Below are 11878 nucleotides of genomic sequence, written 5' to 3' on the forward strand. Positions count from 1 at the left end.
TGCATGAGCGGCGCATGGATCCTTGACTATTGTACACTTTATCTAGAATTTGACTTTCACCTCTCGAGATCGCGACCGAGCCATTTAGGAAGGACCAAGGCATCTTTTCTGGGTGGTAATTTTTCCTTTTTCTAGGATAGTTTTCTTATCTTTGTTTTGGGTTTTCATTTTCCAACTTTCTAACCATTTGATCCATAAACCTTCTTTCAAGCTATATCTTTAGATTTTGATTCTTTTGTTTTATTTGTGTTCCCTTTATTGGTTTTTGTGAAGCATTTGGTCTCTATTGTATGAGTTTTGGTGGATGACGGTGATTGTTTTGTTCTTATAATGAATGCAAGTTTGTGTTGTAAATATTTTGTGAATGAAAAGCAAATGCAAAAGTTGAAAAAGCCGTCCATAGGTAAAGGAGGCGAGGACATCGAAATAAAGTGAAAAAATGAGAAAAAGCAAAGCAAATTCAAAAGCTTTGGAAAAAAATTGAAAAAAGTGAAAAAATGAAAAATAATTCAAAAACTTATTTTGATGTAAGTGTCTTTCTGTCTATTTTAACCATTAAGGATAATGCTTTGTTCAAGCTTGGTTTGAAGCGTTCTTACGCTTTTTGTACTTATGTTTGTGATTCTTGGCTTTGAATAAGCTTGGGCGCGTTGTGTTTTTGTTTGGTGTTTGCTTGGTTTTGGTGTGGAGATTTGGCCAATCTTTGCTTCACGATTTAGGTATACCACCAAATTTAAAAATTTAGCCTACCTTCACCCTTCTTACCTTTACATTACAACCCTTTCTAAGAACTTTTGACCTTTGTGGTTGAGTCACTATTCGGTGAAGGGAGATGTAGGTCAAGCTTATAGAGCAGCATGCAATAGTTGAGATGTTGAGTAGCCTCGAGTCTCTTTCTTTTTCCGGTTCCTTCGAGGAACCATTGAGATGCTCGCTAAAAGTAGATTTGAAGCTAATTGGTAGAATGTGCTAAAAATGTTTTGAAATGAAAGTGACTTGTGTCTTGATACTTCTCTTTGCTTACCATGTTTTATGTTTCAATCAACCTTAGATATCTTGAAACGTGCACTCCCTTACTTGTTTAGGAGGAATTATATCCATTTGTGTTTGTTCATTTGCAAAAGTCCTTTCATGAACATTTGTTTTCTCTCCTTTTCTTTAGATTTTTTTTATGCTTTATCTTATTTGTTAGGTTTGTAAGAGTTATGGCTTAATATATTATTTGTTTTCTATCCTTACGAGAGCATCACTCGTCCTCTAGGGCGATCTAGGGGTTTAAATGGCTTGTCATTAGTTTTTAAAATTGACCGTGATTCCTACGAAAGTGTGTTAGTGTATATTCTCATCCTCTCTAGTTTTCTTGTGTCTTTTTGGCTTGAATAACGTCATCATTTTCCCTTGGGTCAAATTTTGTTTTGCTCGAGGACGAGCAAAAATTTAGCTTGGGGGATTTTGATGAGTCTCATTTATGGCGCTCAAAAGCATAAGATTTAGGTTCATATTCTATATTTTGTTTCTTTATTTTCATATAATTTTCTTAGTTTTATTTGGTTTTCCGTTTAAATAACTCTTTTCGGTTATGTTTAGTTTTTACGAGTTTTTCTTATTTTTAGTTATTAATTTGTAGTTTTAGTTTATTTTATTTTATTTCGTTTTGTTTTCTCAATAAGTGTTTTCTGTAGGTGTTTGTTCGGGGTGAAGACGTTCATTTCAAGTCCATTTGCAAGTTCAAGTTGCCATGTTCTCGTGATTGCGCTCGCATTAACTTTGGTGACGAACATGCAAAACTTGAGCATTTGGGGTTGCCTTGCTCGTGAGCATCACACGAGATTGATGCTTGAGAGCGCAGACGAGCTACATCGCAACAACCTCCAACTCTCACTCACTCACAGCTCCTTTGCTTCCCCAATTCCAGAGCAACAAAAATAACAACAATCACCACCTTTCTCACCCCCAAAACAGCCACCAATCACACCATCACCACACAACAATTACAACCCCGAGCAGCTTTGCCTCACTCATGACGTAGGGAAAATGTAGGTCGTTATCTAATCTTCCCTAGAGCCAAACAAATTTATAAACACTTAACAAACCTAAATACGAGTATAAAGGTAAGTCAAGGGTCGAACCCAAAGGAACGGTTAAGTTCAAGTACTCTCAATTATGCTCTTAAGCTAGGTCAAAATCAAAGGTAAGAGGTAACACTAACTACTAACAAAACAAAAAACCAAACTAATGAAACACTAGGAATGGGGATCAACAAGAAATCATGACAATTACAACAACTTGAGAAGAGCATGTCAATCAAAGGTTGTGAAGACTAATGATAAGAGCTATCAATTGGAATCAAAGAGCTATCGCCGAATTGTTAAGCTAGGGTTCACTATGAATAACAAACTAAGAGAATCACAATCTAAAGCAATCAATAATTGCAATTCCTAAATCTATTGGCCGTGTCATTAGCAATTACAATGCAATTTAGCATAATTCTCAAGGCCTAATCGAATTACACACATGTAAACCTTAATTAATCACTTTAATCTCAACAATCAATCAACAAAATTCCCAAATTAATCACAACCAATCAATCATACAAGTTTCACCCAATTCCTAGCCAAACAACTACTCAAGAATCATCATTTATCAACAAACAACTAATGAAATCAAGAATCAACAAAATATCAAGAACAATTACACTATCAAGTATCAAACGTAAAAATTAAACCAAACAAACATGAAATTAAACAAATCAATAAAATGAGATAGAGTGAGAAATGCACATCGATTGATTTAAGAAGATCTTCAATACAATTGTCACCATTGAATCTTCAATCTCTCAAACCACCATTGAAATCCCTCACTTTCTCTATCTAAACTACTCCTAAACTATTCCTAAACTAGAGAGAGAAGCTCTCAACCTAAGATAAGATATGAGAGAGAAAGTCTCAGCTAACCTAAAGATCGTCCCCCTAAAAATAGAAAGGTCAATGCTATTTTATAATCAAACGAGCGAAGGGAAGCAGAGCAGGCCGTGCGCACGCACCACCTCTCTGTGCGCACACACAGTAAGCCACATAACAGGTCGTGCGCACGCACCAGCCACCCCATGCTCACGCACAGCAGGGTTTGCGCGCACGCACAGAAGGGTCTACGTGCACACACCCGTGCTGTGATGCTAGAGGCTTAGCTCCCCTTGCTTGCTCGATCGATCTTCGCGCTACCGAGCATCCTTATCATCGGTGCACTCGAGGAGATGCCCGCGAGGAGGGAAGCCTTTTATTCTTCAAGTACTTGTACACTACGAACTTATTCATTGCTTCTTTCGTGCTCGTACTTGCGGAGCTAGCTTGGTTTGCTTGAGTTGCATGCTTAGATTCCTGAACTTAGCTCCATTAACTTCCTTGAATGCGCTTGAGCTTCCTCCTCGATAATTAAATCCCGGGAAACTCGACACACCTACAAAACAAGTCAAAGAAACAGAGAAGTGAGAGAAATAGCCGAGAAATAAATAAAATAATAAAAAAAACCATCAAAAGCACACAATTCTCTAAACTTATACACAAACACGCAAAACAAGCATTATTATGTAAGAACATGACATAAAAGACTGAATATGATCATAAAACTTCGGAGAAAACCTACCCTAAGAGTGCCGTAAATGGCACGCATCAAATTTTCTCAAGTTAAACTTTTGCTCTTCCTCGAGCAAAACAAAAACAAGGGAAAAAAATTACGAGCTTATTCAAACAAACAAAAAAGGAGAGGAGAAAAGAATATACAGTAACTAACTTTCGTAGGAATCACGGTCAATTTTAGCAACAATCGACAAGCCATTTAAACCCCTAGATCGCCCTAGAGGACGAGTGATGCTCTCGTAAGGGTTTCTTAAGAGATTGACCTATAACTCTCACTAACTAAAAAAAGAAGGCAAAGCACAAAAAAGAAGCAAAAGAAAAGAAAAGATCACAAATGTTCATGAATGGACTTTTGCAAATGTACAAGCATAAATTAGCACAAATCTTTCTAAACAAGTAAGGGAGTGCATGTTCTAAGATATCTAAGGTTGATTGAAACATAGAACATGCTAAGTATAGACAAGTATCAAGACTCTATTCACTTTCATCTCAAAACATTTTTAGCACATTCTCCCAATTAGCTTCAAATCTACTTTTATCAAGCATCTCTATAGTTCCTCGAAGGAACTGGCCTAGAAAAAGAAATAGATTTGAGGTTTCTCGACATCTTGAATTTGCATCCCCTCTCCTTAGGCTTTAATTCATAATTCCCTCCCCCGATATGTGACTCAACCTCTAGGTCAAAAGGGCTTTCCAAATAGTTGTAACGTAAGGGCAAAAGGATGAAGGTAGGCTTAAAATGTAGAATTTGGTGGCATTCTAATTAGTGAAGCAAAAGGGTGATCAAATCTTCTCCTTATAACCAAGTAATCACCAAACAAAAACGAACTAACACCCCCAAGCTTATCCGATCCAAAGCTATAACAGACGTGTCGCCGCGACCCCAAGCCTGTCGCTAGGCGACAGACTATACTGCGGCGCTGCAATCAGTTTTTCCACGCGTTTTCTTATTTTGATAAAATTTAAGCGTACAAAGGGTAAAACTATAATTTCCTTAAAAACACTACTTCTTTTATTCCAAATAAAACTCTTAAAACTCAATTATCAATGTTAATCAAATTAGGATTCAAAAGAACCTTCTAGAAGATTCTAGAAGACTATAATCAATCCTAATTGTATTAGGAATGATAAATCATAATAGGCCCTCCCCTAGATCATTTGGCCGCATATAAAAATCAAACCGGGCCCAGTTTAGTAATTTGGCTATAACTTCCTCATTATTCATCGGAATTGGGCTTATAATATATTGTTGGAAAGGTCTTTTCAAGCCCCACCCAACTATACCTTTATTGGACCCTTGCCATAGACCAAACTAAACCGGACCACTTATTTTCATAAAATAGGTTTTCAAAAACAGAGAGAAAGAAAAGAATTAAAAACTAACAGCAACACTAGACTTTCCACACTTTCACTTCATTCGATTATGATTCAACGTGAAAGGTACTCATCACTGGGTTTGGATTTGGGGAGACATAAATGGGTGTCTACATACACCAGCGTAACATATCGTCAGTTGCCATGTCATGTGTGAAGTTGTTAAACTTTGTTAACTTTGCAAACCACAATTGAAATATGATAATGGTCGAATAACATAAGTTTTTTTTTACGTATAAATTATTAATCAATTCATATATGCCCGCGAAAATTTTTATCACATTTGACACAAAATTGTAAAGTGCTGCCAGTATTTCATACAAAATTTCTTTTTTCTTTTCAAAATTAATTTAATTATTTTTAAAACGAAATATCATACTCACATTCCACTAATATAGACCAAGTATTACCATTCAAAATACATATACCAACATTTACCATATAAATACTATAATCCTTTAATTTACTGTACAAAGTACTAAATTGTAAATACCAAATTCTAAAACATTCTAACAAAGTCATGTTAACATCTCCAAAGTGGAGACGAATCCAAAATTAGCCCCGCAACAACACATTGTGAATCCTCAAAAGTTTAGAAAACAAAAGAAACATCATTTTAATCATCTCCAAACAAACAACATTTTCATAATCAAACCGAGTCTGACTCGACCCCAAGCAACGCCAGAAATGTGAGTCTTAATTCGTTCTCATCGTTGTAAAGATCATCATACAAGAGAGAGTTTCGGGCAACATCCACACTCCCTTGTCATAAGGAAAAAAAATTCCATCACATATGGAACCCAAATGGGCATATCAATCCATAAATAAGACAACAAAACAAATGTCCACCCAAATTTGGATCATACCACACCTAAGTGATGAGTGAACTGATACGCGCATTCTTTAATACCCAACAACATGATGACACCACAGCTTTGACTGCACATAAAACACAACCAAACCATTCAAGAAAAAAATACAAACACATACAACCAAGAAACTAAGGGTTGTTCTTACTTGTCATACGGTTCCATGATTTTTATAGCATCAGTTTTCCAGTCTACAAGCTTCCATCCTTCCTATGTGATGTCATAGTTCTGCAGAATAGCATCGATGCCTAGCGCCTATGCATACATAACATTAAGAATATAATATCACGATTATGCAATACCAATTGTAATCAATCAATCTTATACTTACCATCTTTTCAAGGACATCTCTGTGTTGTGTATTAGGATCAAAGAACATGGTATCAATGTACCATAAGCACTCATCCCTAAAATCCACAGCGAGACACCATCAGTGGTCCTGTTGCAGAACGGGTACAAAAACCTACCGCCAAAAACACCCTATTAATCCAATAAAGAATGCACAAAATCAAATTCAAAGACATATACACATATCACTCACCACTCTAATGTCGATGATAGACAGGCCTTTGAAACTTTGGCCATGCTTCTTCGTTGCAACGTTATGTGCCTCTACTTCTTTTATTAAACGGTCCTACACAAACAATAAACAATAAACAATTTCAGCTAAATGATTGCCTTTTTACATCTATTTAATACTACATAGATATATCAACATTATCACCGAGTACGTATTATCTATCATTATTCTCTTGCGGCCACCCATGTACATAGCAGCCAATTGTTTGGTATACAGCTTAACTGTCATCCTCACGTATTAGGTGCTCACCTGTTCTCGCACATTCTGAACACCATGGAAATCCCCAACTATTGCATCCATCCCGTCGCACAGGATCAGATAAACTACCCTACAATATAATGATGAAAACATTACATTAATACACCAACCAAATGTAATTTAACCTTTAATAATTTTTGACAACTACCCTAAAACTTACCCGCTTAAACCATCATCCCTAACTTTCCAATTCTTTATCAACGTGTTTACATTCCGCCCCACAACTCAATAATTCCTGGTCCTACCCCTCTCTGCCTTCCTTGGATTCCCTTTCCCCCAAGAAAGACTGTTGTCCTCGTTTTTTTTGTTGCCTTGGTTACCCTGCTGCACTTCACCTTCTTTATCCCCATCCCTCAGCAGTACACCTTTGTCTTCCGAACTCTCAACATCAGCGCACCTTTCTCTCCTAGCCTCCCCATCAGCCACACGATTTTTCCTATTGTTCTCTTCTTTATTCTTTTCCCCAGCTTCAACATCCTCTCCATAATTCTTCTCTCTTGCATTATTCTCCCCATCTTCTGCAATGTTTTCACTATCATCTCTTGATTTCTTCCCCCTTTACAATCGATCTCTCCTTCCCCATCTATTGGATTCTTATTCCATAACAACCCTGCATTCTCTCCTCTTGCATTCTCTCCCCCTGCATTCTCTCTTCCCACCCAGCCCAGCATTAGCTTCAGCAACAACCCCTTCACTCTATATACTCGGAAGCACCTCATTTATAGAGGATAAATTGTCATAATTCGTCATCAAGGATCACCTGCCACAATCCTATTACCCAGGTCATCCCATTGAACACTTTTCTTCTGTGCTGCTACATTAGCCCCCTTCAATGCAGCCTCTGCACTTGCTATCAGTCCCTTTAAAGGATGACTTCCCCTACTACTTTCACTTTTCACCCTTTTCTTGGACAATGTCCCCAGACAGCGCTTGATTGATTCTTACCAAGGAGTTAAGGCTTTCACTACCTACACAAGCTCAACCTGGAACAAAAGACATGCAAAACTAAAATATCTATTGACATCAACTTCAACCAACATCACATACCTTTCTAACAATCAAATCCTTCATTGAGTATCCAACTAGCTCCTGCGACAATCTCTTATCCCTCGCAAGGCTAGGATGGCGCTAACCACACGCAACATCAATGCATTTTACACATGAATATCAATACATAAACCAATAACAAACTATAACTAAATACAGACCAATGACAAGCCTAAGCTTACCTTCAACTTCTCATAGTCACCAGACAACCTCTCTTCTTCTTTAATAACACCGCTCACTCTCTCCTGCGTCCATACATTAATCCTCGGCATCTCACCCCATGAATAGGGAGTCAAACTCAAATTGTCAACGTAAAATAGTTGTAAAAATAGCGTACACCCACCACAACCAGTAACAAAGCCATACTTCCCAAACTTCCGCTGAAAATTTGTCTGATATGCCATCAGCCAACCATAGCTAAACTCTTCCTAATTGTACAGCTCCACCTCATGAGCTATCGCAACGGCCGACACCAATGAGAACGACAAATTATCGCATCTACGACCTGCCCAAGTGAGATGTCTGTCCTTCTCTGTGTATCCAAAACTCCAAACCATTTGCCAATCAGCTTAACTTTTTTGTTCATGTTTATGTCCAGCTTTTCACAAGTTAGCGGCAAAGGCTCGCGTGTTTACCGTATTCCTAACACACAATTCCACTGCATGGGACATAGAGGCAACTCCACACCATCCCCAAATTGCATCACACTACTCACATGATCCACCCTAGTATGCAACCAATAGCAGAACTTCTTGTCTAATCGATTCACCTTCAAGTTCAGAAGTGAACCTAACCCCATTTCTTGAACTGCATTTTTCCTTGTTGGATCCAGTCCATCATTAACCTTGATGAATGCATGCATGCGACATATGACATTTGCAGGTTGTTCAACACAATAGTAAACACAAACTGTGATACCAACACATTGAATTCCCACTATCATAACACAAATCAATGAGTGAATGTTGACAAAACACACCTTGGAACAAAAATGTGATTGGGTATCTACTACCAGGCCGCTCCTTCTTTGTCACAATAACTCCAAGTGGACAATTATCAACCGCCTACATGTACAAACATACAAACAAACAACCTATAAAAATACAAAATAAATTAATGAAATGCAAAAAAAAAAGCTTCATACTCTATTTCAAAATATTACCACCCGCTGCGGATCCCACACCGTGGCCCTGATAGCCTTTTTCAATTTAGCTTCCATTGCTTTTGACATTTTCTTCTTCAACTTGCTTGCTCAAGCCTTGCCTTATTGAGTTTCCAGTCCAAATGCTGCAACTCTTCATCCTCAGTATCCTGCTCATCACTACAACCTCCATCTTCTTCACTTCCTTGCTCTGATTCATCTTCACTTGCACCCCATTTGAATCTTTTAATAGTTTTTCCCCCTTCCCTAATTCCATGTGCAAGCAACTCAATCTTGTAGGTCACTTGATAGGAAGGTTCAACCCCTTGTCCTTACCTCTTTTTACTGCTTTTCTCAAGTATGTTCTTATCTACAAACAATTTTCTTTTACCAGCTGCAACCTTTTTCTGGCTTTTATTAGCAGCAACCGCTTTTTGGCTTTTATCACCAACATTTACACCTTCTTCCTGAAAATCCTGTGTAATTCCCTTCATTGTGAGCTACAACAGAAAACATAGTAAGTAAGTATACAGGTTAATTACCTCAATTGTAAACACAAAAACACAAAACACACAGTTACTCACCCCCAACTTCGCCCTACTACCAACCGCTAAACGAGAAGCATCACCCCTTTTTCATCCCATTTGTCCTGTTGCATATAACATTTTATATTAAAACTTAAAATAACAACATGTTTATTTCCACTCAATTTCTTAGTTTGCTAGTTTTGTAATATTATGTTGTACAAGATCTCAAATGCCAACATAAGTCCACTTTGAACCAACAATCTGAATTTCACAAAAATTGATCTTTCACATAATTTCAATTTCAATTTCAATTTCACCTATATCCATCCAAGATGGACCTGCACATAATCACTTTACCAATATTTTACAAAATAACAAGTGCAAAACTATTTAAGATTTCAAATAGCAACATCATTCGAGTTTTAACCAATAATCTGCTATTCACATCAATTAAACTTTCAAAACAATTGAACTTTCAGAAGCACAAAAAACCTAGTCAAAAGAAATTTCATGGTTTTCCACACATCAATTATTTACTTCAACATGAAACCTGAATTACGATATTTAGGACACCACACAGCCAAATACATCAACGCTAGTAGTAAAACAAATTTCATGTGTTCCGCACATCATAAACGCGGCTTTGTTTCACAATTGTACAACATAAATTCTATTAATGGGAAAATTGGACATAATTACGCTTAATTTTCCTTGTATTCGCAGAAATAACTCCAAACTAAGACATCATTTACAAGAGAAAAAACCAAAATTAGCAATAAATTTAGTACAATGCATTCGAATTTCGCCACCCAAAACAAACAAACAGTGTACAATTTCAAAATTCTAGGGTTCCCCACATTTCTTACCTGTATTAGCAGGAGAAAGATGTCGATGCCTGAACAACAAGCACCAAACAAAGAACAATCACAAACGACAGGAGACCTAGAATAGAAGCGACAAGAACGTGAAATTGAGTGATAGAGAGAGAGAGAGAGAGAAGGGAGTATAGAGAGAGGGAAGTTAACTATTTTAAATTCTTTATGGGAAGATTAAGAAGGAAGTTAATGAGAGAGAAAGGGAGGTTGAAGAATGGAAAACGAGGTTTCCCTCATGTGGTACCTGTGCAAACAGCCCAATAATATTTTTACCCTTACTAACTACGAAATGACAACGCCCCTGCTAGAGCCATTCTCGTCTCTAGTTGCTAAATGCTAAGAGAATCTCTAAGTGGAAGTACCGGAACATTAGATTGCTAGATAAGTTAGTGGACTTGAGAGAAAACTTAACAAAAAGGTTCATATGTATGCTCATGGTAGCTTTGACCATGTGGCATGTGATACAAAAATCCTTCTAAATTGAGAAGGCCACTAGCCTAGTGTGTATGCTAAGGGTAGCTTTAACAACCCATTTGTTTTAAAAATGAACAGTCCAAAGTTATTTCTAAGGATTACAAAGGTAATATGATCTTGTTTGGAAGTTTTTTTTACAATTTTTTTTATTCTTATTTTTATGTACGAAAATTATTATCAATAGCATATAAATATATTAATTTTTATTATAAGTAAATGACAAATAAATGAAGTGAATTGTGAGTGTTGTCTTTTATAGGTTATGTGAATTCTAGTGACAATATTTCATAAATCCTAGCGAATTGGAGACATTTTAATCGTGGCCTATTCCTACTCTCCTCATTCAAGCTTGAAATTTCATGACCTGGCTACGTTTATTGGAGATTTTAATCGTGGCTCAAGTCACTAAATGCACGAAGGAGACTTTTGAGTGGACATCATCATCTCAAAGGACTTTTGAAACCCTAAAGAAAAAAAATTATGTGAAGTTTCAATCTTGGCTCTCCCCAATTCGAACAACTGTTTGAAGTAGTAGAATAGGGTGATAGAGGAGTTGGAGTTGAGGCGGTGTTTGTTCAAGGATGAAGACCAATTGCTTAGTTTAGTGTGAAACATGACAGGGACAGGACAAGGTGTAATGCTTATAACATGGAGTTTGATTATATAGTGAGAGCTCAGATTCATTACTTGAAATCAGAGGAATTTTAAAGGGATGAATGTTAGGCATGTAAAAATGCATAACAAAGGTATTTATGTAATTATACATATGTATAAACGAATGCATATTCTGATATCATTGAATGATCAAATGGTACCATTGAATATAAAGTGATACTATATATGCACATAATGGTATTATATATACATTTTAGTTGTACTAAATTTATGCATAAATATTACCACTGAGAACTCAATGGAACAATCAGCATGTGGTCTCCCATCACATGATACAATCCGACTAAAAAATAGACTGGATTCACCTACATACCTCTCTCTTCCTATCTCTCTCCTCTTTTCTCTCTCTACCATGTGTTTTTAAAATATTATAATCAATATTATGTATTTACAAATACATAACATTCCTCCATTCCACTTCCT

The 11878-nt window shown here is 36.8% G+C and overlaps 1 long non-coding RNA gene across 5 annotated transcripts; it reads right to left on the minus strand.

Annotated features, from left to right (window-relative positions):
• Positions 1 to 5182: 5182 nt before the first annotated feature.
• LOC110707456 lies at positions 5183 to 10671 on the minus strand. 5 transcript variants are annotated; one of them, XR_002508499.1, is made up of 11 exons: positions 10298 to 10671; positions 9489 to 9553; positions 8926 to 9404; positions 7946 to 8827; positions 7764 to 7844; positions 6877 to 7699; positions 6708 to 6786; positions 6420 to 6512; positions 6210 to 6341; positions 6027 to 6133; positions 5183 to 5948 (listed from the first exon to the last, which is right to left on the minus strand). It is a non-coding gene; the product is annotated as an uncharacterized LOC110707456 (long non-coding RNA). The 5 variants fall into 5 exon arrangements; XR_002508501.1 differs by having other exon boundaries at positions 5183 to 5771; positions 5881 to 5948; positions 6877 to 7844; XR_002508500.1 differs by having other exon boundaries at positions 5183 to 5771; positions 5876 to 5948; positions 6877 to 7844.
• Between the last annotated feature and the right edge of the window lie 1207 nt (positions 10672 to 11878).

The sequence above is a fragment of the Chenopodium quinoa genome, unplaced genomic scaffold (genome assembly GCF_001683475.1).
Source record: "Chenopodium quinoa cultivar QQ74 unplaced genomic scaffold, ASM168347v1, whole genome shotgun sequence".
In the NCBI taxonomy this organism is placed as follows: Eukaryota; Viridiplantae; Streptophyta; class Magnoliopsida; order Caryophyllales; family Amaranthaceae; genus Chenopodium; species Chenopodium quinoa.